Here is a 16413-nt window from a genome sequence, read left to right on the forward strand (position 1 = left end):
GGGAGGCAGATGAACAACAATCGAGAAAGACATCAAACGCTCGACTAACACTGAAACAACACTTGACAAAAAAAAAAAAAGAAAAAACAGAAAGCCCGCCGGTCTCTGAAAACATTCACCCGACTAGATGTAGGATGGAGAGGAGCAGAGAGAAACTGAGACGCAGAAGAAAGAGCATAAACAATGAAACATTTATCAAAGCGAGCAGCGGAGCATCTTCTGCACGGCAGGGGCAGCCTGCTAATGCAGGTGGCTTTGCTGTTTTTGGTATCCTGAGATGACATTGGCAGGAGGTGGTGAGCAGTTATGCCTCAGGTTTGACAAAAACCTTAAAAAAACAACCCTCTTTTTTTTTTCTAAATTTTGAACTACACTTTGTGCATGTCCTCTGGTCTCCTGAAGGAAAGCACATTTTTACTCTTTGTGGCTTTCTCTCTGTTTATTATCAAATTCTTTTCATTCATGCTCTGAATGTTTTCCCTGTTGGTCACTGCTCTTTATAAATGTGCTTGGCATCGCTTGCATCTTCAAACTCCTGCACAAGATAAATAAAAGAGCAAGCAATGGAGGGGGGGAAAAAAATCCAGACCTATTTGTCATGTTGGAAAGGCCCTTGAGAACACTTTCAATCTTTCCATCAATAGTTGGCGTGTAGGCCTGTATGTGCCATCATTAAAAAGTAGATGCTTCACTGTTTATTTATCATACGGACGCATGGCTGACAGCTTCCTGTAAACAAGTCATATGTTTATGTGCACGAGTGTGTACGTACAGTCACTGTAGCTTTCTCTCTGTCCTTTATCTGCAAAAAATGGATGGCTGCTGCTCACTAGTGTGTGTGTGTGTGTGGGGGGGGGGTGGAGTTGGCCAGAGTGCTTTCTGATAATGACTGCTACAGAGCTCATCACTGTGTACCAGGCGAAAATGCTATTTCCTCACTGACCGGTGGTTAAAGAACTCAAATCACTTCAGTGGGAACAAATGAGGTGGTGTTTGATGCTTAACAGCCTCAGAGATAAACGTACAAATGGCGAATGAATCATTCGCCTGATGTAACAGAACTGTCGATGGATCGCTCAGGTAGTGAGAAATAAGGAATGGCTTTTTCCCTTTAATGCTTTGGACACTTTTGCCACTTGCTGGCCTTGCTTTTTAGCAGGTGTGGCAAGAATCAACTGAACATTACGCGCAGCATAAAGAAGCTACCATATGTCTCAGGAACATCACTAGTTTAGACTACCGTGTTTAATGGTTAAAAGCTGAAAACGAACATGTAAACTGCATATTTTTTAAAGCAAAAAGAAAGTGTTGTTCATTGACTCTGTCCATCATCAACTGAAATCACTCCATTCTCAGAAAAGGTCAAACTAAACAGCTCTTGGATAAAAAACAGGATATTGTCAGGCTGTCAGTCAACGCTTCAAACATGTAGGAAGAAATTATATCCGGGTGATTATCAAAAGCAATGTAATAACAATATCCCCTGTTGCTAGGCATCAATCCTTTAATACAAAGAAATGTGCAAAGTGTGTATTTAAATATAGCCACAGAAAAGGAAATGGTTACAATGGGACATTTTGAGGATTCTTCAGCAGGTGAGCGTCTTTGCATGCTTGTGTGTATCTAGGCTGATGGGTCTACAGAGAAAGACAAATGGCTACAGCAGGGGGCCGTGCTTGACATTTAGGTTTCATGTGGTAATGGACGTTGACCTGCTGGGGTCAGGCCTGCCAGCAAGGCAGCACAGAGGCCCATTCCTGCATCCCTGTAACTAGATACTAGCAAAACAGTGGTGGACACACACACACACACACACACACACACACACAGTAGAGGAAGAGGACATCCCAGAAGGTTGGACCACATAGGTGGGATGTCATTAGACAGAAGAGACAGATGTGTTTGGTATGTGGTTTTAAGTCTCAGGAGCAGCATGTGCCGACCAAACAGAAAGGTGACGTGTGTGTGTGTGTGTGTGTGTGTGTGTGTGTGTGTGTGTGTGTGTGTGTGTGTGTGTGTGTGTGTGTGTGTGTGTGTGTGTGTGTGTGTGTGTGTGTGTGTGTGTGTATTTATTTTGTATACATTTCCTATTTTCTATATCTGTATAATGCACGTCTGTTTCGCCTGCTAAAGCGAAAAGCAGCTTCTCTATCGTTCCAGCAAGGCACAGCAGTGGTAGCTGCTGTTGTTAGGAGAATGCCCTGTGTTCACCCACGACTCGGCAACAGGAGGCTACTTTATATACTGTTTGTGACAGCTTTGTGGTAATAATGGAGCCCAGGCCCCCGCTAGTACAAGTGGCATGCTCAGTCAAGTGAGACTTTGCCTAAGAGAACACACATACACACAACAGGCAGCCTCCTTCATGCCTAATGAGACCACTGGGAGAGTGGAGAGCAGGAGGCAGGGAGAGTGAAATGAGTAGAGGGAAGAGAGTGAGGATGGGAAATAAAGGGTGAGCGAGGGAAGAGGAGTGGAACAACAATGGCAAGAAGGGAGTGAGAAAAAGAGACACAGAGAGAGTGAGAGCAACCAACTGATTTTCCAGGTTCGGGATCATAGAAAGGAGAAGAAGGGAAGAGGTGATGACCTGGATTGCTGCCAAAGAAGAAAGAGGAAGATGGAGGGGGAGAGCAGGGGGCGTGAGGAAAAAAGAGGAACAAGGGTGTGAGAGAGAAAAGAGATCGGGGGGAGGGGGAGTTGAGGTGAACCTCTAGGCTTAGCGGCGGGTGGTTATGCAATGTACACAACGCAGGAGTGCAGGGGGAGATCAAAGACATGGGGTGCATACATAACCAAATTTGACACCATAGTGCAGCAAGTGGTGATGAGCAGGAGGGGGGGGTGTGCAAAAAACTCACTAAAATATAAAGAGAACAGGCACTCCCTGGGGATAGAGCTAGGGAGAAAGAGTACATTTGGTACAGGGTACACATTGTCTTAGTACAGTAACAGAAAAGGTAATGACAGAGGGAAAAAATCCAAAAAGATGGAGGGGAGAAAAAAAACAAAAAAACAAAACAAAACAAAAAAAAAAACCACACACACATGGCCGTGCTTCCCTAACTTTGCCTCTAGCACTACAGCATCATCTGCTCATCCGGGCAGGTGCACATTGCAGGGTGTGTGTGGCTGTGTTGGGGAAGGGTGTAAGTGAGTAAATAACTTGCAGTCCAAAATGGGAAACGGCTTGAATGTCCAGTGACAAGAAATCTGGACAGACAGCCACAGCTGAGCCTTTTGGTTTTGCTTCCAGAGAAAGCAGAGGATAAATTATTAACAGACGCTCAGTCTAATAAAGTGAAGATGGGCCACTTGGCTTCAGATTCCCTACAACAGGTGAACGCGCTGATTCAAACCCCTCAGCAGGTTTCAGTCTCAACAGATGGCATTTTACCTAGACCACTTTAATAAACTCTGCTTTATTTCTGTAAAAAAATAAAAAATAAATAAAATAAAAAAAAAAAAGAAAGAAAGAAAGAAAAAAAATGGATGTGGGGTGGCTTTTAGGTCGCCACTCATGAATTTAGTTGACTTTGCAGTTTCTTTTTATCAGGAAAAAATCCTAAGCTTCTAAGTATGGATGAACAGAGTTTCAATTCACCTAGTTTAAAAGTTTAAAAATACATTTCTACTGCAGGACTGCCAGAGACACCCACGAAAGTGCAGTCACTTTCTTGTGGAAAAGGAACACGCTGCCTCAGTCCCTGTGTTTATTGTGAAAAGTCCAAAATGGATTTTCTCATCAGCCTTCTGAAAACACGCCAGTTTATTTATTTATCATGTTCTCCGCTTCCCATACCATACAAGCCTCAAACGGGATGTAAATATTGCATTTGCCAACTGCCCCGATATTCAACATGCTCATCTCATCTGTGACAAAAATCTTCTGGTTCTATAGAACAATTCTGCTTGAACAGCCTGTCACCACTTCCGGCGGTCCACATGCCACGGCTAATCCCTCTGAGACCCACAGGAAGGCTTTGGGATCATTCTGTATGAGAGCTGGAAAAGACAGGAAGCTGGCATGCGTACATCATCTGGGTGAAAAGCAGTGGAGGAGGGCTACACGCTCATTGGGAGAGCTTCACCTTTCCTCTACATAAGGTATACACAGTTTGGCAAAGAGCTGCTGGTGTTGCTGTTGGATAGCGACCTTGCTGACCAGCTAAGCTATTCTTACATGTGTTTGACGCATAGCCAACGGTGATTAAACCTTTGCTTTTTTCCAACATACTGCTGGTTGGTGACATTTAGAGAAAACAAGGGGGAATTTCCACAAGTTCAAATCTGATTATTCTATTAATGCTTAAATTGTGAGTCAGCTGAATCACTGTGCCTAATATCAGCCCGTGGCCAATTAATAAAAAAGGCTTGTTGATTAATACAATTTTATTTTCAATTATGTTTTGGTTTCCAGTCATTATGAATGCAGACTCTCGCCAAGACAGGATGATAACTTACCACAGTTCTTCGATTGGTTTCTGAGTAAAACCTCCCAGCCTTTTTGGAGCACATGCTGTTCTGTGCAATTCTCAGAAGCAAAGCAGAATTCAGCATCAACACAACCTATAGAGCCACAAAAGCCATAATAGCCGCAAATACAACTAAATATATATATATATATATATATATATGAAGATTAAAGAAACAATAGCGCTGAATGCTTTGTCTTTATTGGCTTACAGTGTATAAAAAGGGTCTGAATATAAATGTAGTAGAATTGCTCAGTGTGTCAGTACCATATAGTATAACTGAACACATAAGAGTTATTAGCCAATATACCTACTAGGTAATAATTCCAGTGAAAACATGTTTAACTTTGGCATCAGGCGCAGCCAATTAGACCATACCAATGCGGCACAAACACCGAGTGTCAGGCCCTGCCATTACGAAGACAACTAACGATAAAAACCTCAGTGCAGTCACAGGGATAATATGCTCAGTTATCATTCAATAAGGCAATTCAATAAAGCAATTCTCATCTATAAGACTGTCACGGGCGCAGCACTCATTCCCGAGGAGCCTGCAGGCAAGAAACAATACTCAGGTGTTGAAATGACTCTTTGCTACATTAAGATCAGTAAATACGTGCACTTTCCCACCAGGGGAGGTAGACCTTAGCAGGATAAGTATATACTTTAATGAACACACACAGAGGCCAGCGTAGTGCGACTAAATCTTAGTTACCGACAGGCAGTGTAAAAGGCAACACCCAGAACATGTCCGCCCGGGACTGTATATATTAAACACAACTCCTTCATCTCGATAAATCTGGAGTGTGCAGGAAAGTCCTAGATCACTGTATACAATACATCAGTGAGTGCTGTCGTTAAAGTCTTCGGTCCCTCCTATTCTCTCGCTCACTCCTCGGGGGTTTCCAGTGGCTGTCCGGAGCACACGTGTTTTGGTTTACCTAGAGCGAAGCCCTATCTGAGGCCATGCTGAGAGCAGACTATGGGCTTTGTCTGTGGCACCATTAATCAACTGTCCTTTAACAAAAACAGAAGACCAGATGAGAGACAAAGGGAAGAGACGTGGGGGGTTGGCTCTTATTTAGGTAGAAAAAAGGCAGAGAGGGTTAAAAACAAGGAAGAGAGGAGAGAGAGAGAGAGAAAAAGGTGTGTGTGTGTGTGTGTGTGTGGTGGGGGGGTGCTTGACCCAGATCCAGGACTTCAATCAATCAAGTAGCAACAATAACAAGCAAAGTTTTCATGTGGCTTGACTGATTAATCAGGGTTTTCTTAAAAAAAGAAAGAAAGAAAGAAAAACATGCGAGTCATTTTTATCTCTTTCTGTCTTTTTTCAACACTGCAGAGTTACTAAGTGAGTCTTTTTATGCCGGCTGCTTAGGTCTTCATGCTGCAAGGTTTTGGACATGGAGCCCTGAATCGTTCACGATTTAATGACAGCGAGGCCTTCACTCCATGCTACAGCGGAGCGATTTTACTGAAGGTCTCCAGCCACATTAACAGAGCCCAGGAAGGCTTGACAGAAAGACTGGACGGACACTCACAGCCCTACGCACTCCAGACATATGAAGGCAGGGCTTCTTTTCTAGTAAACAAACACGCACTGTTTTACACACATGCACACACAGTATAGACGCACAGCGTGTCACGGCAACAGGCTGCGTAGCAGCCCTCTGAGACCCTGCGAGGTGCCGATCGATGGGGATTGAGTGCAGACAAGGAGGCATTGGGATCGATAAAGGGCCGTTACAGAGATGTGCCTAGTGGGACATAAGAGAGTGCAACGGGGGAGAAGATACATCTGAGGCTCTTGATGCTGTCTTTTTCACCTCATCGATGTGAGAATGTACTTACTCCCCTTGAGTACTGCGACACACACACACACACACACACACACACACACACACACACACACACACACACACACACACACACACACACACACACACACACACACACACACACACACACACACACACACACACACACAACAGAAGAGCTTTACATACTATACATAATATGTGCATGCACACCCAAACTATTCCAAGAGACCTTTTCTTAATCTCCCAGTTTCACTGTTCTCATATAGAGTCTTCCTGTGAGGGAGGAGGGGGAACTTTAACTCACTTTTGGTGCCATCTTCTCCATTTCCTCCACATTCCTTTAAACAGTCTCTCCCTGTGCAGTGCACTGTCACCAGTTCAGCCTGCACAGTGCTCTGTCAGTGGAACAGCTTGATCCTAAGACTTTCTGTCAGCCCCTCCTCATCCTCCACTCCCCCCCCCTCCTCCCCCCAGCTCTGCTGTTTGCAGAGAGCACTGACTGTTCTATTCTCGCACATGAACGCGCGCGAGCAATAGGGGAAAACGACAGCATTGTTACTTCCACAAAATATGTGGCAGTGACATAATCCCCGACACTTCCTGTTTTTACATGTTCTTGAGAAGTCCACAATGATTTTGCATAAAGGTTTACTCTACCAGTCATTTCAGCTGTGCAACTGGCCCACTGCAATTGCACGCAGCTGAAATTACTCGTGGAAAGGGTTGATATGAATGCAGTACAACTTTTTTTTAAAAAAAATTAATGCTTAAGCCATTATTGCCACTCACTGAGCTGAAAACAACCACTGTGACCACAACTTTATACTCCCAAATAGTTTTAGATATAAGGTCTTTCCTGGCTCAGAGGGGCCCATCGGTGTTTGCTATGTACAGCTGAATGAGTGTGCATCTACATTATTTTAATATATATATATTTTATTTTATGTTTTAGTTTTAAACTACACACTTGATTGTGACTTTTACTAAACAGATTTCACATAAGTCCTACAAATATACTACTGACTATGAACCATCAATGAGGTGACAACAAGAAACTTGGTAATTTTGCTTGTAAATACAGGTGAAACAGAGCAGCAGAGCAGCCAACACTGTGAGTCAGTGCTGATTTTAATCAGACAGCTTCTTTGTTATAAAATCAAGACTGAAGAGAAGTAGTCTGAAAAAGGGTTTAAAAATATAAAGGCTGCTTTACATTAGCTTCAGTGGGCGACCTTTCATATCAGTCATATTGCAACAAAAACAGGAAGGTATTGGAATGTAAACAGCTTTGTTTTCAGTTCAGCTGCATTTCAATAGTGTTCTGTGAGCACAAACAGATGTGACTTCAGCTCTGACCTGTCAACCACATGTCATAGTCACACCTGACTTTCCCCTTCGATCGTCCCTCCTTGTTGCACTTATTCTAGCGTCTGGATGAATACTTTGAAAAAATGCACACAATACTGACCAATATGTCCCGCTAATCAACATTTAAAACAAATACATAATGCAGTAATCAATGTCAATTGACTGGGTTCTATCATGTGTTAGTCTAAAGGTCTAATTAAAACATTACAAAAGAAACTAAGGTCATCATTCATCATTATAAAATCTTGTGCAATTGAGCTTGTCCTCTCAGAGCTTGGTGCTGAGAAAAAAAAAAAAAAAAAAAAAAAAAAAAAAAAATCACAGTTTTAACTTTGTACATGTGAGCTGCTGTTTATGAGCATTGCTGCTCATTGGTGTTTATGAGTAGAATAAATAATTATCTTTCACTCTCACTTGTCAGGCACAGAGTCACAAAAAATAAAATAAAAAACTCAGCCCTGGAAGTGGTTGGCACGCAAGCAAGATGCAGACAGACCGCAGACTGAGAGGTGTGCTTCCCTATTTCAGTGAGACACTTCAAGCTAGCATGTCAACTTAATCACAATAGTTTCTTTTTGCTGACATCAAACTTGAGCAATGCAACTCTGAATTTTTCTAGACATAACCAGCCAGACTGACATTTGTGTTTTCACCTCTTAAGAGACAGACAATCAGCAGTCTTTAGCCTTACAGTTCCACAGCAACTCTACATGAAGTCCGACTGTGCCGATCTGTGACAACAGTGCACATTAATGGAGCATTTCCAGTAGTGAGATTGTGGCTGGAGCTACACCTGAGAAAAGACAACTTGGATAGTGTCCCACCTTGATTCTGCAGACACTGCCCCAAGATTATGTGAGAAAAGCTCTGGAGAGAACATAAGATTACCTCTTAGAATTCACTCTTTGTGTTTTGTTTCTTTTCTTTTCATGACCAGAATGATAGTCTCGCTTAATCATCTCATTAAAGTTGTAAACGCTGACACATGTTTCAACATGAGGGAAAAGCCCGACTGTCCAGCTACGTACACACTCGCCTGGATATGCAGGGGAAATGTGATTTTCTTTTTGTGTCTGTGTGTGTGAAAGAGAGATCGACAGGAAAGAACTAGAGAATCTGTTTTAAAAAAAAAAAAAAAAAAAACGGCAAACAAAAACCCTTTGTACTAGTGTTAAGGATACAGCCATCTAGTATATCCCATGCAGAATACATTGAACATATTTCACTTAATGCCCACCCCAAGACAGACAGAAAATCCAGCCTGTTGAAGTACTTTAGTGTGCCACTATTCCACATTATTACAGGTGCTAATCACATGTGAGAGCACACAGACGAGCTGCTGAAGCAGATGACTGAAACCACCGAGGCATTTAATCCTCCTAGTGAGAACTGAAGGAGGCGAAGGGTCTTCTCCTCCTACTCGCCTGCTCCAGGAGCACCGCCCTTAAAGGACGGTTGAAAATAGTGCATTTGGATGATGTTATGGAGAAGGACTATTAAAAGTCAGGCAAATGCCTTTACCAGTGCTTATGAAACTGCGCTGAGGTGCCATGTCGGCTCCTGCAAGTCCTGTCCAAAAACCTCCTCTGTGGTTGATCAAAAAGAATACTCAAGTGTACACACACACACACACACACACACACACACACACACACACACACACACACACACACACACACACACACACACACAGTTTCTGGCCTCAGCCAGAAGTCCCTGTTGGTTTGGAAGGCCACAGCGGGCTATAACAACTACAGCCTGGCCAGCCTGTTAGTAGTGGCCCCTCTGTTTCAGCAATCTGGGTTCTCTTTGCCTTTGGACAGGGACCAGGTCAGGCTGCACAATACACTACTGTGTTTGAAGAGGGTGAGTGAAAAGAAAGAGAAAACTGCAGACATCTGAGTTTTTTTCTGCACACAAATGCATAAATACAACATGTGCAACACAATGCATTTTTTGGTTGTGCAACTGTTTGGGTATACGTTATGACCACTTTAGCCATCGTGTCCCTTCTCTCTTTCATTCCAGATTGCAACAACTGCATTCGCTCCGATCTCCCCCAACCGCCATCGCTGCCATCATTACATCATCCTTGCTTTGGCTTTTTGCTCACTCAGCACAAATTCGGGGACCCCTGGCTACAGTTCCCCTCCCCTAAGCATGAAAGGTGTTTTTTTGGATCTGTCAGGGGTTTGTGCAGGAGGAGTAACACACACCGCTGTCAGTCTAGAACAACACAATGAAAACAGACTGCAAATACAGAGTGGCCCTGTGCCCTATCATGGAAAGCCAGCAGCACCTGTCCCTTTAAGATCTATTTCTCACAGCTTGTGGGTTCTGAGCTGAGCATGCTAGCCTGAGCTGGGTTGCGCTTCGCTGTGCATGTATGGTAATGGGGGGGGGGGACCGCGCCGCCCAGCCTGCCAGCCCACCACAGGGAATTTGTTTATGTTTCCTTGCTGCCAAGTTCCTGTCAGGAGGCGCCCCAAAGAGGAACTGCAGACTACTCAGTACTGTTAGCTACGCCCTCTCGCATAGAATGACTGGGGGTTTCTGCATCCAGTATCGAGTAGTGATTTGTAGCAATACTCAAATCCAGGGAGGTCTCTTCATCAATTTTAGCGCTCACACACACACTTCAAACACTCCATCTGTTGTTCCAAAAGCAGCTCTGAGAGCAACAAACTTCATAAAACATGTTCTAACAAAAGGCTTAATTTATGAGCCCCAAACAGATTAACACCAATTTTCGCAAAACACAGTGCATAAAACAGCACAAAGCATAGTTTCATTAAAACAACACTTTATGAGTGGCACTTTGTTAGGCTCATGGATAATGGGTATTGTAAAAACTGAGCACCACCACATAAAAACATAGTAAACAGGATTGGTAAACTCGTGGGCATTAATCCAAGCACTTGTGGGAAAAAGAGCTAAAACGAAATTACTCTCCCACTAATGCAAAAGAGCACTGCGACTTCCAACGACGCACGCACATTTTCCCAAATCATTACAAAAATATGATGTACCGCTTCCAGTGAATCAATAACTGCAACACTTTAGCACATTAAGCTTTAGAGTGACATAGCCAATGCACGAGCAGCCTAATTTGACCGGCGCGGTCAGCAAGTGTTGGAAACTTTAATTTAAGCACGGCAGATCTCACCAAGTTTGTTTCTGGATAAAAAGGAATGAGCTATTTTTTGTCTTTGTATCATACATGTGTAATGTCCACTGTGTGGTAGGTGACGCAGTGTGTTCCCATGAGCAGGTGATGAAAGGAGTAGTGAGACAAGGCACCAAAACTAGATGTGGGACCCACGATGGTGCGACACAGGAAGAGTTAGGGCGGGGCGGGGGTGTGTGTGTGTGTGTGTGTGTGTGTGTGTGTGTGTGTGTACAAAAGATGGAAGTATGGATGGAAAGATGTAGGCTGAGATTGAGAGCAGAGGGTGAAAGTAAAAGAAATTTAAAAAAACAAAAAAAAAAAACAAAAAAAAAAAAAACAAAAAAAAAAAACCAGGAAGCCATTTACGTTAGCCTGGATGGCCACGTGCTGGCATGTTTCACTACCTTTTGACTGTGCAGCCAGAAGCTGGCATCTGCATTTGTTTGAATGGGATTAACGCTGTGAAATTGCTCAAATTTGTCACTGTGGTTGGAGTATTGAGCATCACTTCTGCTATTTTGTCCTTAGTGAGGAAGTAACATGCCACGCAATGTCTTGCTAGTCAAACGCCTTATAGTAAATGAGCTTGGCAGCACAACACATTAACTGAGCTCGAAGTAGTTTAGCCGACGATTTAGATCGGTTATTCGATAGTGAAAAATTGGAACAGCAACATAATCGCACCAAAACTTATAGCCAGATTTACCACAATGACAGGAGAGAAATTACCATTAGAGCCACTGGAGTCAGCAGTTCACTCCATGAAGTTTCATCAACAAGAAAAAAAAGAAGATACAGAAAGTGTTATAGCCTGGCAGGTAAACACAGATCCAACTGTGTCCAGCCTCTGAGTGAGACTAAGAAGCACCATTACATGTAAATAACAGTGTATAGCTATGCACTTCAACTTCCCTTAAGTTTCCATGTATGGAGTAAAAAAAAGAAAAAAAGGGAACAACACTGTGAAAAATACAGGACTCCTACTCTAGACGGAGGGAGAGGCAGCGGGCTCGGCAGCCACCACCGACCTACCGCACAGAGTGTGAATCATTAAAGGCATGTGTTCCACATCAACTGCCGGGGCCTCTTCCCAACCCACTTATGAGACTGGATCTAAATTATGAAGGGAGGGAGGGCAGCAGAGGGGGAAGGGGAGGGGAGCTTCAGTATAGTTTTACATTGGGATGAAAACCCCAAACCTGCTAACTCGGAGATAAAGTCCAAAATGGCTGCAACTATCCTCTGCCAAGTCACAGAGTAATGGCTTAACTGTGTGATTTCCACAAAATGTGATGAAGTTAACATGATGAAGGCAATAAACAAAAAACCGAACAGCTTCAATTTGTACCTTTTTTTTGTCTACCTTACAAAAGCTAAAAACACAACACACGGACGTCTTCTGTGGGTGTGCGTCTGTCCACAAAGCATATCTCTGTTGTGTGGGTATGCCATGACGGAAGTGATCTGCAGAGAGAGTCTGCATTTTTCTGGGCATTGGCTGGCATACTGGTACACACAGCATTCAGTTTGCTTTTGCTCAGAGGCTGGTATGAGGGCAGGTGCATGTCTGAGAGGAAGAGATTACCTTTCTCCCAAGGCCAGGAAGAGCCGGTTTAAAAACAGGACAGAATGGGACAAGACGGGACAGGACAGAGGAGTAAAACAAGTCTGTACAAACAGGACAAAACCAGACTGAGGAGGACAAACTGCGATCTTTGATTGGCTGAAAGATCGCAGTATTGCTGTTTTCATCGTAGTGAAAATTCTTTCACTACGATGAAAAGAATTTGTCAAAACAGTATGAAATGACAGAAGGGATAAGAATAAACTAATAGTATTCATTTAGCTGCCAGTCTAATACAAAGAACCAAAATGAATCTATATTCACACAGCAATGGTCTGTGCACTTCAAGCCAATATAGCGAATGATGAACGGCTGTTTGCGTTTGGTCTTTGTCACTTTAATATGACAGGGCAAATCTCCCTGCTGCCAACTCCAGCTCTGATGCAACAGTCCCTGCCCCATCTCTGATGCAACAGTGCTCATCCTAATGCTAGCAGCACGCAGGGCACAAGACACAGCACCCCCTCCAAACAGACGCACAGTGTGTGTGTGAGTCTGTGCAAGGGTGTGTGAAAATGATTGGAAAGACTTTAAAAAGTCAGCTGTCCACAAGCTTGAACTTTACCCAGCCAGCGAAATGCAGACCATGTGTCATGGGAAAAACAAATGACAACAGAGTCGACCTCTCCACGACATTAATATGGCAAAGAGCAACGCTTATATAGAGACATGCGTGCGAAAAAATTGGTACACACAAACACACAAAGTGTTAAATGTGGAAAACCAAAATTACCCGGAGTCAAAAGCAGTGACAAATTCGGGCTTACCCCAAAAACGTCAATCTCGCCGTCCTTGAATCGATTGTGGCTCCTAAGCTCTGAGAGAGAGAAAAAAAACAGAGAGAGAGAGAGATTTGAAATCGAGAGCTTTGTGGTCCTTTATCCACGTGCTGCAGACTCAGTGACTCCCTGGCTTTCTGGCGCAGAGCTGCTTTACTACATGAAAACTCTTACACACTTTTTCCCCCCTCTCGTTCTCCCTATGATCTCCCCGCCCTTTTCCAATAGATTGTACTTTCTCACTTGCTGCATTTGTGCCCCAGACATCATGTGAAAAGTGGAGTAAAACAGTGCTTTTGTGGTGTGTGAATTACCTAGGGCCTAGGCAGGCACAGTAGTGCTTATGGCCACAACTCAATTACAGCAATGTGAATCAGGTGGCGGCCTAGAAATCCCCTCAGCCTGATGCACAAATAGGGACACAGAGGCGCCTTCATTGCCAAGACAGAGACAAATCTGAAGTGGCGTGTCATCTTTTCATAGTAGAGCAGCTTAGCCGATGCTGTGCAGATGAATGGCTGCTACAGACAACGATCTAATGACTCTGGTTTTCAGTAAGTGTATGAATGCTTCCATTTTGTTTATGCAAACTGCTCAAATATTACAAGTGTTTACTAACCGGTCTAGTTACAGATCTAAATTGAAAGAGTCACATGGTACTTAGGCTATCTGATAAATGGCACCTTTGTGCTGGAGAAAGCATGGAAAACGCTTTGTGGTATTGTTTTCAAACCAAAAACAACTAGCTGGAAATTACAGAATGGTGGTTAGTAAATGTTAAAAGGCACTTTCATGGATGCAACGTAAATGCCAAACTGCACAATCACGGTCAATCGTATTTGAATAGAAAATTGGCTCACGTCAAAAGCAGTGAGTTTATCCTGTCTCTCTCTTTCTGGGGGGGGGGTAGCAAATCCGGCTCCAATAAAATGTAGAACTGTGGACCAGGACAGGGTTTTCCAAAAGCAAGAGAAACCTATGACATTTAAAACTGTGGTCTGTTTGGGTATATTTCACTTCACTTGTCACAGTGAGAAAGCAAGTTCCTTACACTTAGTTAACAGCAAGCTGTGGCACAACAGAGCTTTTCTGACAGCCAGGCTAATAGTCGCTCTTTAGAAGAGTCAAGATACTGCTGGAGGAAAAAAACAAACGGGGAAACACCATCCCTTGAGGAAGAAGTGGCCTTTTATAGGCAGCAAATGAATTTTGCAGTAATTTGTTATCACAAGCTACCAGGGACAGTGAAACAACAGAGCTTTAAATATAGCATTTTTAAAATTTATTTATTTATTTTTTACACAAATAAAGATTTGGGGTTATTACAAAGAATGGCTTCATTTGCATACAACTCAATTACAAATGGCTCTCAGAGACACCTTAATTTGGGGTTAATCAGGAAGCAAATTTACAAACTAACATCAAATGCTTGTCTACAATTTCTATGGTCAAAGAAATATTGCTCACATCCTTTTACTACACGCTCACCTTCCTCCTGCATGTGCACATGTCAAAGATGTGGCAAAGTGAAAGGACTACGAGCATTTCGAAGCCAGCTTCATTTTTAGATGTTTTTTCCTATGAACTTGTCTTTACCTTAGACTTTTTAAGTTTTAACCAAATAATGATTTACCAGTGTAAAAAGCAGTTAGCGAGCACAAAGGTGACATAACACAACAGATAAAGGCTCAACACTTGCACTATTGATTGCTATCTTGTTTGTAGGCTGATATGACTACGCAGATATCACCCAAGTGTGATAAATCTGTACATCCCTACATGCAATACTTACACTTTCCAGAACTACAGGATATGGACACATATATCAAAATATGTTATTCATTTTGAGGTGCATTGTGAATAACAAAAAAGTAGTTTCATTACCCATTCCACCCTCTACCCATCAGTTGGTTTGTGCAGAAGCTCCTTGTGCCATTTCCTGTTTTGTTTTTTGTTTTTAAACACACCCTTACTTCCTGTTTATGAATATGAATGGTATCTAAATAATGTGTTCCTACTGGTCCTGTAGAGGAAGAGCAGCATAATTTCTAGAAAGATGAAACAAGGACAGAGTTTGTGTATGTGTGTGTGTCTGTCTGAGCCTCCAGCCTGCACTGATGAGAGTAGAGTGGACAGGATGAGCCCAAGGTAATCGCATCTTTATCCTTGCTGATGGGTGAAAGCAAGTCGCTGTAGACGCTCACCTTAAACACAAAGAAGAACATGGTGTCGTCACTGTTGACGCGTGGTTTCAAACCAAAGCTGATATCGCCACACATAGGAGGTCTTGAGTGCTCAGGAGCTCGCAAGGAGTCTAAAATAATAATTCAGTGGGATCACCCATCCTGAGTGTACAGCCCAGCATCTCAGCAACTGTAACTATGCTCAGGGTTGCTCAACCGTTCAAGGTTTAAAAAGGTTTGATGGGAAGCAGTCCAAGTCTCAAGTAAAATTATCATCGGCCCTTGGATGTTCACTTATTCACTGTGACAGCATCGCCCCTGCGTAGACTATCAGTACAAATAGAATCTCTGATTTTGAGTATGACCAGCGGTCTCCAAGCGTGTGCTTACTTGGGAATGACAGCCCTGCAGCGAGGGTCATGAGCTCACATTAAAACAGACACAATGTGTTGTTTTAACTTACTTGGTCCTATAAAATTCCACCGGCTGGCTGCCTACGCGCACACACACACACACACACACACACACACACACACAACATAAACCCCCTGTTCTTGAGGCTCTGACTCTGAGCGGTGGAAAGCCCCTTCAGTGACACATAGATCGCATAACCTCTCTTGACACAAGAGGACACAACTCCCAATGGAAAGATGCAGATTCACACACATACTGATTGCAGGCCAAGGCTCCAGACTGCTATTGTCCTTCAGAGCCATCCAAAGAAAACAATGAAGAGGGTCACGCAAGGCCCCCTGTGGAATGGTAAATAACCAGAGGGAGTGAGACCGAGAGGAAGAGAGGAAGAGACTGAGGAAGTGAGAGAGAGAGATTGAGACTAATCCAGTCTGACAGCGTTATATGGAACACCAAGTGCAAAATATGACCATCTGGGGACAGGTGAATTCCACTAACGTTCAATCATTCAGGAAGAATCTGACACTGCTTGAATGGAAAATATGTCAACTCCATGATGCAGAGAAGAAAAACACACATGA

The 16413-nt window shown here is 43.2% G+C and overlaps 1 protein-coding gene across 8 annotated transcripts in view; it reads right to left on the reverse strand.

Annotated features, from left to right (window-relative positions):
• The window catches only part of raraa (retinoic acid receptor, alpha a), a 141704-nt gene that overhangs the window by 111206 nt on the left and 14085 nt on the right, over window positions 1-16413 (reverse strand). For 4 of the 8 annotated variants that reach the window (XM_040023326.1, XM_040023324.1, XM_040023328.1 and 1 more), the window contains exon 2: window positions 13224-13273. The exons of 3 other annotated variants lie outside the window; for them this stretch is intronic. The gene's annotated coding sequence lies outside the window, so the exon portion shown is untranslated. Of the gene's footprint in view, window positions 1-13189; window positions 13274-16413 lie in introns of all 8 variants that reach the window. One more of the 8 variants, XM_040023329.1, reaches the window with a different exon arrangement.

The sequence above is a fragment of the Simochromis diagramma genome, unplaced genomic scaffold (assembly GCF_900408965.1).
Source record: "Simochromis diagramma unplaced genomic scaffold, fSimDia1.1 OVJJ01000208.1, whole genome shotgun sequence".
NCBI classification, from domain to species: domain Eukaryota; kingdom Metazoa; phylum Chordata; class Actinopteri; order Cichliformes; family Cichlidae; genus Simochromis; species Simochromis diagramma.